The sequence below is a fragment of the Macaca nemestrina genome, assembly GCF_043159975.1.
Source record: "Macaca nemestrina isolate mMacNem1 chromosome 11 unlocalized genomic scaffold, mMacNem.hap1 SUPER_11_unloc_1, whole genome shotgun sequence".
In the NCBI taxonomy this organism is placed as follows: Eukaryota; Metazoa; Chordata; class Mammalia; order Primates; family Cercopithecidae; genus Macaca; species Macaca nemestrina.
In genome coordinates, this window is record NW_027257572.1 from 454,919 (window position 1) to 468,597 (window position 13,679).

Genomic DNA, 13,679 nt, shown 5'->3' on the forward strand with positions numbered 1-13,679 from the left:
TTGAAGTTGATATGTTATGGGGCTTCGTTCTTAGTTCTCAATATACTTTTCTATAATATATAGAACATTGCTTTAAAATGTGTACATTAAAAATTATCTGCTGCATCAACTTAATTTTTCGAGTTAAATCACTTTAAAACAATCTATTAGTGTTCTGTGAGGGAAATTATAATTGGATTGGAAATCAGCTCAAGTTTTGTTTTGTGTTGCTGCTCACAAAGGGACCTGTGCCCTGACCTCTGACCTCGCTGAGGTTTCCACACCCAGGGTGGTGTGGGGCCTGCGGAGACAAGAAAGCAGCCCCCCTCCTCCCCGGACAGGAGGGTTTGTCCCCATCACCCCCCCACGTCCCTTCTCCTCCCAGCCCAGGCCCGGTTACCTCTTTTGCTTGTCCATCTTGTTCACGTCAGTGTCCCTGAGCATGACGATGAGATCCTTTCTGGGGACTTTACCCCACCAGGCAGCTCTGTGGAGCTTGTCCAGATCTTCTCGACGGACGTGGTACCTCGGCTCCATGAAGGCGCTGTCGTCGTATTCTTCCCAAGCGCCCACGTTGCTCTTGCTGCTCCTGACTGTCTTCACAGCGGAGTCATCCTGGTCTCCAGAAGCGCCCAGGTTGCTCTTGCCGCTCCCCCTGCAGCAGGGGAAGCAGTGGCAGCACCACTTGGCCATCTTGCTCCTGAATGTCTTCACAGCGGAGTCGTCCTGGTCTCCAGAAGCGACCACGTTGCTCTTGCCGCTCCCCCTGCGGCAGGGCTGAGGCAATGGCAGCACCACTTGGCCATCATGCTCCTGAAACCAAATGGCTTCTTCACAGAGGACGCAGCCGGCATGGAACCAACTTCAGCCACCATCTGCTTTTAACAGCCAGGGGAGGCTGATGGTAGCGAGCAGATCCCGTCTACCAACCAGTTTCACCAACTAGCAGTAACGCCGGGTTTCCGATCTGTTTGAAGAGAAAGATCAATCCCAGCCAAAACCTGCCAACGCCAGCAGGGGAGCCCAGCCCACCCCACCCAGGGAAAACCCACATCCACCCGGGGCGACCCCACGCCCACCCCAGGAAGGGCCAACCCCCCCCCCCCACAATAAAACACCCAGCCCACCCAAGGGAATGCCAAACCCAGCAGAGAAAAGGTCAAGCCCAGCAAAGGAACTAGGGAGGAAACGTCAACCCAAAGGAGAAAACGTCAATCCAAGGAGGTCCAAGGAGGAACAGCAGGCCCAGCAATCGACGCCAAGCCAAGAACGCAAAGCCAAACCAAGCCGCTACGCACGTGTGCCCTGCGCGTGCAAGCCGCTACAGGCCAGCCAAGCAGTTACACGTGTGCCCTGCGCGTGCAAGTCGCTACAAACCAGCCAGTTACCAGTCGCGCGTGCGGCGTGCGTGTGCAAACCGCTACAAGCCAGCCAAGCCGGTACAGGCCAGCCAAACCGTTACGCGCGTGCGGCGTGCGCGTGCATCTCAGGTGGCACCAGTGCACGTGGCACAGACAGTGGCGGATCCGTGCAAACCGCATGGTTAAGTCTTGGCGCCACGAATGTCGCTGACAGCCTTGTGTTCCCAGCAAACTTCGCGGGAGTCAGCCGAGCTTCCAGGCCATTGAGAAGCCTCCGGTTGGGGGAAAAAAGCCTCGAAGCAGGACTGGGCCTGAGCGCCTGGAACCTGAGGATGCTGACAGCCTCCTATGAAGAAAGCCCCCAAGACACTCCCGGCCATGCCGTTGTGCGTGGCAGCGGCTGCAGCTCGGAAATCGGGCTGAGAGCGCTGGCTGCAAATAGCCTCAAAATTGCAGACCACAAAACACCCACCGAGCCCAGCACCTGCCTGAGACGCCTTCCACACTTGCTCCTCTTTGGTCCGCACACAGAACATGAGACCATCAGTGAGGGGGCACTTGTGGTCACAGGATCACAGCCAGCTCCTGCCCCGGTGCCTCCTGCCCGGTGTCCAAGCCAGAGCCAACAGCTGTGGGGCTTCTGGCCTGGGGGGCTCTGCTCCTGGGGGGCATGCAATAGGGTCAAGGTGTAGGCTGCTGGGTGCAGGCTGGCAAGAGGAGGCTTGGAGGAGCACCTCCCACTGATGGGGAGATGCAGAAAGTCCCCCCCTGTGCAGATCCTGGGAACAGGACACTGAGCCTCCCTGGTGCTGGCATCTGAGCTGGACCAGGGCAGTGGCACCTCAACCCTCCTGCTTATGCAGCCAGGCTCCAACCAGGCTGCTTCACCCAAACCAGTAGGTGCTTTGGTGTGGGAGGAAAAATGGATTCTGAGCCGGGACACCAACCTGCACTTGCCAAAAAAAGTAGAGGGGAAGCCAGTCACAAGTGAAAAAAAAAAAGACTGTTTTGTAACTGAAGTCTTGTCTAACATGCAGGGTTAAGCTCCTCTTGCTTGATAATAAACTAAATTTTGAACGAAACAAAAAGAAAAAAGACACACACACAATTTTTCCCTTGTCCCTCTGTGATCCCGAGCCAGGAAGCAAGGGGAAGCCTGACCTCCTAGGATCTCTCCCCAGCTGCGGGCTGAGCAGTTTCCTCCAGCTGGGCTCAGTGGGACCGGGCTGCCCTTCCTTCCTGCATGGACATCCCCACATCTTCCATTGCCCCATAGAGAGTGCCATGATTCGGGTTCAAATCCTGGCTCCAGCACTCACAGCCTGTGTTACCTGGCAAATGCCTTGTCCTCAGGCACCTGCTGTCTGTGTCCTTCCTGACAGGAGGGACGGGAGGTGCTGTCCCTGACATGAAGTGCTGTAACAGTCAAACACAAGCAGAGCACGAGACGCCTGCGTGGGGGACTGCCCTGCTGGCTGCTGGGGGTGCTCACCGAAGAGCACCTCCCATCTGCCCACATGGCCTTGCAGGTCGCAGCACTTATTAGGCACCTGACTACGGTAAATCCCTAAACAAAGCCCTGAGCTGCCCTGGGGAATGTGACCAGGGCGATGGACCAGGAAGCACAGTCTGGGGTGCCAGGCATGAGGATAAGCCAATCTCTTCCCGGCAGCTTTGGGTCCCAGGGCACCCTCAGTGGACAGAGAACCCAGGGATGCCACAAGGCTTGAGCTGCATCCCCGAGTTCCAGCCCAGCCATGCCGGGCCCAGGGGTACTTTGGGCACTAAGTTGGGATGAGGAGGGGCCAGGTGACACTCCTGTGTTCCAGGATCTGGTCAAGAGGGTGGTACCCTGTCACTGCCTGGCTCCATCTGGTCCCAGTGGAACAAGAAGAACAGGAAGCTTCTAGCACCCACCCTCTGGGCCACCAACACCCAGATCCACAGTGTGGCCACCTGAGTCAGCACCACCTGCCTTGGGGACCGGAGCATGAAGGCCCAGATACAACCAGCACAGTGCAGCAGAGGATGCAGGTGGGCAGGATGTGCTGTGCAGATCCAAGGAGCCCCTCTCGAGGCTGGGGCATAACCTCTCCATCTTCTTGACACATATTTTACCTCTTTGTAGGGTACATACAAATGCTTGTTACATGCATAAAATGTGTATTCTGGTTACTTTGAATATTTGCACATATTGTTAGTCACCATAGTCTGCTGTCAAACATTATAGCTTATTTCTTCTAACTGCAGGTCTGTACCCAATTGCCAACTTCTCTTCATTCTCCCTTCCACACCCCATCTTCCTGGCCTCTGGTAACTGCCATCATATTCTCTGTGTCCATGAGATCAAGTTTTAGCTCCCACATGTGAGAACCTGCAGTATTTGTCCTTCTGTACCCGGCTTATTTTACTTAATGACTTCCAGAGCTACCCATTTCTGAAAATGACATGATTTCATTATTTGTTATGCCAAATATTCTACTGTGTATATTGAGCACATCTTATCCATTCATCTGTTGATGAATACTTGCATTGACTCTGTATCTTTGCTATTGTGAATAATGCTGTGATAAACACAAGCATGCAAGTTACCCTTTGTTACACTGAACTTTTTCTTTCGGATGAATACCTCCCCCCTAGTGAGACTGCTGGACCATACAGTAGCTCTATTTTTCTTTTTTTTTTTTTTTTTTTTAAGAATTCTCTACACTGGTTTCCATCCTGCTTGTACTGATTCGCATTCCTACTGACAGTGTAGCAGTTTCCATTTCTCTGCATTCCCACCAGCATCTGTTACTTTTTGTTTTATTAATAATACCCATTCTAAGTGAGGTGAAATAATATCTCGCTGTGGTTTTGATTTACATTTCCCTGATCAATGACGTTGAGCATTTTCTCATATACATCTTAGCCATTTGTATGTCTCTATTCCCATCCTTTGCCAATTTTTAATGGCATTGTTTTGTTAACTTTTCAGGAGTCTGAGTTCCTTGTATACTCTGCGTATTAGTTCCCTGTCAGAGGAGTAATTTGCAAGTATTTTCTCCCACTCCAGGGGCTGTCTCTTCACTGTGTTGTTTCTTTTGCTGTGCAGAAGTTATAGCCCACTTATCTGTTCTTGCTTTTGGTGCCTATGCTTTTGAGATCTCATTCATAAATTATTTGCCTAAGCCAATATTCTCAAAACTTTTTCCTGTTTTTTCTGGCAGTTCTATAGTTTCTGGTCTGACGTTTAAGTCTTTTTTTCTTTCTTTGAGACGGAGTCTGGCTCTGTCTCCAGGCTGGAGAGCAGTGGGGCAAGCTCTGCTCACTGCAACCTCTGCCTCTCAGGTTCAAGTGGTTCTCCTGCCTCCTGAGTAGCTGGGACTACAGGCGCCCACCACCATGCCTGGCTAATTTTTGTATTTTTAGTAGAGACGGGGTTTCACCATGTTGGCCAGGATGGTCTCGATCTCTTGACCTCATGATCCACTCACCTTGGCCTCCCAAAGTGTTGAGATTACAGGTATGAGCCACCGCGCCTGGCCCTAAAGTCTTTAATCGATCTTGGATTGGCTCCTATTTCCAACCTGAGACATGGAGGAAGTTAAGAATGACTTTGCTGAGATAGTAAGACAACTGCATAACTAGAAATAACTGTCAGGAGAAACCCATTGTGTGTTACTAAGGGCACATTTTTATATACTTCTTTCACAGGAACAAAGCAGCCAAGTAATTCACTACCCGAATTAAATGTATGACTTTTAAAGAGGAAGCCTTGAGAATCTAACCCAATCTAACCATTACTCAAAAGTATTTGGTAAACTGTCACTTTAGGTGGAGGAAGGTAAGAATTACAGGAAGTTGAATTCTTAAAAAATCCACAGACATGTACTGTGCTTGGAGAAAAACTTGTAAAAGTTACCACCCTTCTACCATGATTTGATGTCAAAAACACTAATATATTACTACTTTTATTTCATCAGATTTTCAACTGATTAAAGTTTTGGTCTTAATCGCTCTTTTACAAAATAAACGCTCACTCAGAGCATACAGTTCTACAGCCAGTTTTAGGAACTTAAAATTTTTATATAATTTCAAACGTTGTCACAGGAATAGTACCAAGACTCCTTCTCTTAACCAAGACTTACCAATTTCTAAAATTTGGAGAAATTTTTTCCATTTTGTCCCATTTACTTTGTCCGTTAACATATGTTTTTTAATGATTTCAGTGTAAACTATAGACATAATTACCCCCAAAGTGTGCATTTCCTAAGAATAAGGGTATTCTTTTACACAACTCCAGAACAGTTATTGAAATCGGGAATTACTGTTATTATTTTTTGAGATGGTGTATCACCCAGGCTGGAATGCAGCAGTGCAATCTTGGCTAACTGCAGCCTCAACCTTGCAGGCTCAAGCAATCCTCCCGCCTCAGCCTTCTGAGCAGCTGGGACTACAGGGGTGCGCTGCCATGCCTGGCTAAGTTCTGTATTTTTGGTAGAGATGAGGGGTCTCACCATGTTGCCCAGCCTGGTCTTCCACTCCTGGCCTCAAACGATCCTCCTGCCTCAGGCTCCCAAAGGGCTAGGATTACAGGCCTGAGCCACCACACCTGGCCTGATCCCAGTTTTAGAAAAACTCTGTATCTAAATTTAGATGAAAATATATGAATATGTTCGGTGATTGCTTTCACATTTTCTAAACCATACTTTTTTATATCATCAGGAGTCTTCCATAAATGTACTTCGGTTTGAAATATTTTCCTGAAGTAAGACATACTTAGCTGTGACCTGGACAGTTCTCCTCACAGCAACCCCTCCCCACAACCCGCAGGTCCTGAGGTCAGTGGCCCTTGACTCTATATTCTGCCCTAGATCCAGGCCCTAACTCGGGATGGCGGCACCAACTCCTGCCCGGCTCTCGGCTGCCTGCACTGCTGGTCATGGGTGAGAGGATGGCCTGCCCCAGATGAGTGTCAGTGTGTGTTTGTGTGCTTTTGCTGCATTTATTGTGTCTTGCTTTTGTCATCTCTATTTCTCCCTTTCCTCCCTGAGGCCTGCACGGGCAGCTGTGCTACCCACCTCTGAGTGTAGGGTGAGCTGTGGCCCAGGCCTGGGTGCCTGCTGGGACGTCCCCGGAGATGTGTGGCAGCAGAACCGGGCGGGTCAGACACACTAATGGGCACTTGTGCTGCCTTCTGTCCCTGTCATTTGAGGCCATTTTGGCCAATGGGAAAGCAGACCCCTCTGGCAGAAAAAGGTCCACTTTGCCTCAGGCTGGGGTGGCAACTCTGCCTACAGGTTGGGTCTCATCGTGAACCTCTGTGGGCAACTGGCACTGGGAGCAGTAGAGGACGTGTGGGTGCTGCCTTCGCATGTGGAGACAGGGTCCTGCCAACCATCTCTTGGAGGGGGCGCTGCCTCCTGTGGGTGCCATATGTGCCAGAATCCAAGCATGGGTGTGCACAGGGGCTGAGCCCACTCACAACCCAGGACAGAGCTGCTTGGCTGTTTTGGGGCTGGGAAATCTCGAAAACCCTACCAGACCCAGAATCATCAGTGGCTTTCCCACTCTCAATGCCTTGGTCTCTCTGTTTTTTCGGCTGTCACATTGGCGCATTTCTTGGTGCCACCAAAACAACTCAAAATAATCTCTTTTCAATCATGTCTGAATAATATAACCAGCTTCAGGTTTCCTGAAAAAAGAGAAGGTAAAAATCCAGAAGAAAGGCCTACTTGTTTTCTTCCTCTGATGGTCCAGCCTGTCTTCAACCACAGGACTCTATGCTGGCCTGGGGTCTGAGCCTCCTGGAGCAGTCACTGTCTAGCTTTGATCAAAACCATGAGCAACTGCAGCAGAAGATGCATGTGGAAAATGCTATGGATTGTCCCCATGTTGGCAAATTATCGTCCAACAAATGAGTAGCTGTCCAAAAGAGTGCAAGACAACTAGTGTGCCTTGGAGCTTGTCAGAGGAAGCGTTCAAGAGTGCTTTTTGTCTCATTCAGCAAGTCTCACTTCTTTTTTATGTTCTAAATCACGACATAGAATCACAGGTCAGGCTTGCAAGGACCAAACATTAACTTCTACCCACATGTACTTGGCCAGGGCTCATTTGAATGGCTATACGTAGCAGCAAAGAGGCTGGAAGGGAGTGTAATGGTGTGACTAGTGGAAAGAGGAGCCATGTTTGTTGTTCTTCAACCCATGTATACTAAGAATGCTTTTAAAGAAAAAAAAACTTTTTTGCCCAAGCAGTTTATGCAACAAAATGTGATTCAGAATCTAATTTCACAAAATAAATCCAGAGGAGAGACTTGAGGGAAAAGTGTCCATAGCATCACAGAATAGGATGATGGTGATGGTTTCTAACCTTGAGGATATAAGTGGGTTCTTCAGTTCCTAAAATTTATCTAACAGTTCTTGAACCCAAGAAATCAGAACAGATCATAACAGAAAAAAACCACCTAGCTTTCACCTAGACAAAATAGAAAATGCAGAAGCAGCCTGGCACAGCTACCACCATCTGACTTTTGACAAAACCACAGACATGAGAAATAAAGAAAAGGTTCACTATGCGATGAATGGCGCTGGAATACACGACTAGCCACGTGCAGGAGAATTAACCCTACAGCCCTGCTTCTCATCATATGGAAAGTTAACTCAAGATGAACCAAAGATTGACACAGAAGACTTCAAATATAAAAGTCCTAAGAGACAACCTATCAAACACCTTTCTCAACATAGGCTTTTGCAAACCACTTAAAGATGATTTAGTACCCAAAAGAAATGCAAGAAAAACCAAAAAGTACAAGTCTGGCCTAAGAAACTACAGACCTGCTGCACAGCAAAGAAACTGCCAAGACCGTAAAGACACAGCCTGTATGATGGGAGAAAACGTCCCCAAACCAAGCATCTGACCAACTTCTAACAGCCAGAATCTAGAGGACCTTACCTAAATCAAGAAGCAGAAAAATAACCCAAGTAAAAAATGCGCAAATGACAGAAACACACTAGCAAAAAGAAGACCTTTAAGACCAACAGACACAGGAAAATGCTCAACATCACTAATCATTAGAGAGGAGGGTACCAGTGCCGTCACACACCAGTCAGAATGGCCATCTGTCCAAACTCAAAACATACTTGTTGTGTAGCAGCAGATAAAAGCGAACACGGCTACACTCTTGGCAGTAATGCAAACTAGGTCTCAAACTGTGGAGAGCAATTTGAAGATTTCTCAACAACAACAAGGAGGGAAAGGAAGCAGAACCACCCTTTGGCCCAGCAATCCAACCCTGTGTATTGACCCAAGGGAAAAATGCATGTGTCTATCAAAAAGACACAGACATCTGCATGTTCACAGGAGTGCTCATCACAGGAATAAAGACATGGACCTGACCTAAATGCCTACCAACAGAAAATGAGAGGTTTTTAAAATACTAAAAAGACACCAAGGAAAATCAAACGCAGAAACAAAATCATGCTCGCAGCAGCAACATGGATGGAACTGCAGGCCACTCTGCTAAGTGAACTCAGGCAAGAACAGAATTGACCAAACACTGCAGATTTTCACTTGTAAGCAGAAACTCAACACTGAATACACATGAACATAAAGATGAAATCAAAAGACACTGGGTACTAACAGACAGAAACGGGAGGGAAACAGGAAGCCTTGGAGGAAGAAAGACCCAACTGATGCTGTGTTCACCTCCTGGGTGACCGATACGTTGGGACCCCAAGTCTGCTGTATGCCACGCAGGGAAGCGAACCTGCAGGCGTACCCCTCGATCACAATCCAAGTAGCTATCATTCTAGAAAACCCAGCTTTGGAAACAAATAGAAAAAAAGGAATACAATACAAGAAAACACACAAAACAAAACAAAAAGCCTACAGTGACCCAATCCACCCATTAGCGGCACGAACACAGAAAGATAAGCGAACGGACACAATGAAGGAGTCAAATAATCAACCCAAAAGTTATAAACACCGAACCCATGGGATTCTTGTTTTTCCCCTAAAAGCACACCAAAGGCGCAATGGTTGAGGAAACGGGGGGGTCACGTGCAAAGGACTGAAATAAACCCTTCCTCTACACAAGACACACAAAGCAACACAAAATCCACGGAACACCAAAGGGTAATTCTGAAACCAAAATCTCCAAGGAAAACACATAGGTTGCGTGTCTATTGTGGAAACTTGAACCTGTGAACCTAAGCTACAAACAGAAAAGGAAGACATAGGAACCAAATACCCATAGAATATAATGGCTTCGCCATCTCACTTTTCTTCTCAAAGGGACACAGAAATCCGTGCTAACAAAAACTAATGTAACCATGTGAGACTAAGGACAACTTCAGAGCTTCACACAGCTTCAACAAAGGAGAGAAAATAGTGAACCCAACAGAAAACATCCCACAGACTGGGAGAAAATTATAGAAAACTGTGGATCTGGAAAGGCTTCTTCTCTAACATATTCAAGAAACTAATGGTTTCCTAAGTGGAAAAAACCATAAAAACCAATACACATGCTAGAAATGCCCAAAAGACTGGCATAGACATTTCTGAAAAGACCTGAAACAGACTCATGGATAATAAAAGTTTCTCCACATCAGTAATCATCCCCCAAATGTAAATCCCAACCACACTCAGATACTGTCAAACTCCCCAGAGAACGAGTATGACCAGGAACAGCAATACAACTTTTTGAAGATAAGGGCAGTGTAGATTTGCAGACAGAGAAAGTCTCACACATTATTGGTAGGAATGAAAATCTGTATACCCACTGGGAGAGACAGCAGGAGGTTTCTGAAACAGCAGTACAACCACCAGTTCCTCCAGCCATCCCAACATTGGGTATGCCGGCAAAGCCAAGGAAACTTGGACCTTAAGGAGATATTTGCCTTCCCATGTTTGAGGAAGTACTCTGGACAATAACCAGGGTATGGAGGGAACCTACCTGTCCATCCACAGAGGAAGAAATGCAGTAAATGAAGGATGCGTGCACAATGGTATACTCCTCAGCCATCCAATTTCTGGACATCAGGTCACTTCCAGCAAGATGGAGAAACCTGAAGGACATTAGGTTAAAGGAAATGAGTCAGGCAGAGGAAGACAAACGCAAACACAGCACGAACTCACGCACGTGGAATCTAACGAAGTGAATCTCATAGAGTAGCAACGTCAATGGTGGCTACCAGAGGCTGAGGGGAGGCTTGGAAACAGCTACAAAGTGACGCTCAGATGAATGGCAAGAATTCTGGTGTTCTACGGCATAGCAGGGTGCCTAGGCTTAAGAGTTTTCTAGCATCATATTCAACATAGCGGGAAGGAGTGATCAGGATGCTCTCTCCACCAAGAAATCCTCACTATAGCCTGAAACAGAGACGCGAGGTCCTGCAATTTGATCACAATAGCACTGATCCGTATGTCCAAAGGTCCCTTGCACCCTTAAAGTAAAGGCATAGACCATGTGAAATTTCTGTTTCCAAACAGGATCACAACAGATTTCTGAAAGTCCTGTGGGACAGTGAAGTGCCCCACATTCCCAAAGCAGTTCCTACACACACAAAGTCGGTGGAGTGCCGTCACACTCTTCCATTTTAAATTACTTCCCAAAGCTTTAGTTACCCAGATGATTTGTGATAGGCATTAGCAGAGAAACACAGGCCAATGGACACCATGAGGGTGCCCAGGAGTAAATTCAAATTGATACAGCATAAGCACGTGTTTAAATAGAACCACAAAGGTAGCACAGAAAGGGAGAGTCTGTCCAATACAGCGTTCTGAGAACTGGATATCCCTAGGCAAATAACCACCAAGGGTCCTTACTGTGTGAAATTCACAATAACCTATTCAACATGAATGAAAGACCTACACCCAAAACTTGAAACTGTCACTCTCTGAGAAGAAAGACTATGGTGCGCAAATACCTCGGTCAACCCGGATCTATGCTTACAGTCTGCAAAAAGGAAAATGAAAAAATATAGGGGAAAGAAAAGATTATAAACAACAAACAAGCAAAACTCACAACAGATGAGTATGCTGGTGAATTTCCTTTACTTCATCAGTAACCAACGTAGTGGAAACCAGAACACTGCACACCCCTGAATCTGCTTCAGACTGTAAGGCCTGGGGGCAAGAAAGAGTGAAAACAACGAACGAAAAGAAACAAACATCCAAAGAATGGTAAGAAAGGTATTGGGGAAAACACGGCGGAGGAGACTTTTTCTGGAAAAGGTGTAAATAACTAACCCTACTAACTAGCAGAAAACAGCAGAAAGAGAAGATAATTAGCAAACCAAAATTGGGCAAAGAAATCAAAGAGTCTTTTCTGCAAAGAACATGTAAAACTGAAAACAAATGTACGTGGTAACACCTAGTTAATATCACTAATCGTGAAAATGAAAATCAGAACAAGACTCAGTTACCGTGACCCTCTCGGTGGAAGGAGTATTACAAAGAACTTCAGGTATCTTAAAAGAAGGGAAACCACAAACGCTGCTGTGAATTTCCAGAGAGGAGAGAGCTCTCTTATTCAAAACTGTTAACAGGTAAATTAGTATGCACACTACAGAGGCCATCTGGAGGTTCCTCTGAAAACTAAACATACGACGACCATTTCACTGAGCTGTGCTGCTGTTGGAATCATATGAAATCAGTACACGGAAGACATAATCGCCTTCCCATGCTGACTGTACAACCAGTCGCAATAGCCAAGATAAGGAACCAACCTGCCTGTCCACCCGCAGAGGATGGGATCCAGAAACCACAATATCCATTCACAAACAAATACTTTTCAGCCAGAACAGGTACTGAAATCACGTCATCTGCGGCAACATGGTGGAACCTGGAGGACGTTATGGTCAATGAAACACATCAGGCAGAGAAGACAACCCTCACATTACCTCACTGATGAGGAATCTAAGACCCTTTATCTCACATAGACCTACAAAGCACCAGTGCTTGCCAGGGTTGGAAGAGAAAACTGGGCATGGGTGGGGATAGGAAATAGGCACGAAGTGACACGTTCCATAAGAGGAATGAAACCTGCTGTTCTATTCCTCAGCAGGGTAACTAGAAAAAACTTTACCAGAGGATAGTTTTCAAGACAGCCAGAAAGAAGGGTTCTGGCACTTCTCCACTCAAAGACAGGAACATTCTACAAGGCAAAAAATGACACTATATTTCCCTGATTTCATCACTATGTGATACATGCATGGACCCAAATGTTCCACTCTACCTTCTACTTGTACACCTTTAGGATGGGGTCAATTTTGTTCTTTGAAAGTGATGTAAAGAAACAATGAATGCTAAAATTCCCATGGGACCACAGAATGCTCTGAAACTCCAAAGCCATGCTGGGAGATCCAGACCGTGTCAGATGGACCACACTCTCCAATTTCAAATTTCACAGAAAAGCTACAGACCCACCTCCACCTAGACAGAATAGGAAACCCAGAAGTAACCCCACATACCTGCAACCATCTGACCTTTGAAACACCAACATTCAGATGTAGAAAGGGCTCACTATGCAATGAATGGCACCGGGATAGTGTCTAGCCACTTGCAGATGAATAACACTGGAGCCTTACCTCTCACAAGATGTAAAAACTAACTCAAAGCGAATGATGAAAGATTTCAGTAGAAGACCTCAAACTATACAAGTCCTACAAGAAAACCTAGGAAATACCTTTCTCAGCACAGGCTTTGGTAAAGAATTTAGATGACTTAGTTGCTAAAAGCAATGACAAGAAAAACTAAAATGGACAAGTTGGGCCAAAGAAACTAAAACACTGCCAGATAGCAAAATAAATCACCAGCACAGTAAACACACAGCCTACGGAATGGGAGAAAATGTTCCCAAACTACACTTCTGACCAAGGTCTAATAGCCAGACTCTAACATGACCTTAAAAAAATCAAGAGGCAGAAAAACAAATAACCCAAACAATGGGCAAAAAGACATGAACACGTACACGTACTTGTAAAAACAATATGTACAAGTGACCAATAGACAAGAAAAAAACTCAACATCACTCATCATCAGAGAAATGTAACTCACATGCACATGGAGATACCATCTCACATCGGTCAGAATGGCCACTTGTCCTAAGTCCAAACATTTACATGGTGGCAAGGCAGCGGAGGAAAGCAAACACTGCTACTCTCTTGGTGGGAATAAAAACTCGTTCTCACGCTATGAGAAGTGGTTTAGAGGTTCCTCAAAGAACTCAGAACTACCATCCAAATGAGCAATCGCGTAACTGGGTATCTACACATAAAAGAAAAATAAATCCTTCTTTCAAAATGACACAGGCATGGGTATGTTCTTAGAAGTGCTATTCACAAGAAAAAATAA

At 46.3% G+C, this 13,679-nt stretch overlaps 1 pseudogene; it reads right to left on the reverse strand.

Moving 5' to 3' along the window:
• LOC105466256 (POTE ankyrin domain family member G-like) overlaps window positions 1-13,679 on the reverse strand; it is a 99,189-nt pseudogene that overhangs the window by 58,557 nt on the left and 26,953 nt on the right.